Below are 887 nucleotides of genomic sequence, written 5' to 3'. Positions count from 1 at the left end.
TGCTGTTAGCGAAGAGCCTGCTTCAGATCCTCTGTCCCCCTCTCTCTCTGCCCCTTCCCCGCTGGTTCTCTCTCTCTCTCTCAAAAATAAACTAAAAAAACCCCAACAACCCATATCATTAAATTCTAACGTTTAGCAGTCGTCCAAGTGATTTCACAAACCTTAATTTTATTCCCACCCCCCCATGAGAGAGATCCAGATAATGTACCCATTTTACAGATGAGGAGAAACAGGATGAGAGATGAAGGTAACTCGCTTGCGATCATATAGCTACTAAGTGGCAGAACCCAAACCCAGGCCTCCTAATGCTAAATCTCATGAGCGCTCCATATTTGGGGGGGGAAAAAATCCCAACCCAGAAAAAAAAAGCCTATGAAATGCCATACAAATATGTTATTACCACTCTGTGGCAAGGGTGAATAAGCCCAAAGAAGCATCATGCCTGACGCTGAGTTGGCTGCCCTGTGAAGGCGTCTGTCCTTTCCCATGGCGCCTCCTGACTCACCTGTTGGACAGGTAGGGGGAAGGGGAGAGTAATGAGTCTCACCTGCTCAGAGCTAGGGTGGGGCAAGACACACCCCATCCTCCCCATTTGTTCTTTCCTTAGTCTTACTGACAATTCCTTGTCCAATCAGGAGGAAGTAACGTTCTGTCTGCCAATAGGTGCGGAGTGAGGATGGAACCTCAAGTTGGAGGCCGTCCCCAGAGCCGACTAGCAGTCCCTGGGGCCAATGGCCAGCGGATAAACAGAGGCGGCGGTGGAAGAGAACGGGGCGTGAGGCTCCGCCCCTCGATGGGACAGTCAGGGGAGGCAGCCAGTGAACCCTCATCAGCGGGTGGGCGTTTTCCTTAGGGGCGGAGCTTCGAGGGGGCGAGAGGCGTGGCTT

This window comes from Felis catus, chromosome E1, assembly GCF_018350175.1.
Source record: "Felis catus isolate Fca126 chromosome E1, F.catus_Fca126_mat1.0, whole genome shotgun sequence".
Taxonomy (NCBI): Eukaryota; Metazoa; Chordata; class Mammalia; order Carnivora; family Felidae; genus Felis; species Felis catus.
The sequence above is the reverse complement of the archived record's forward strand: the minus strand, read 5'-3'. Positions refer to the sequence as shown.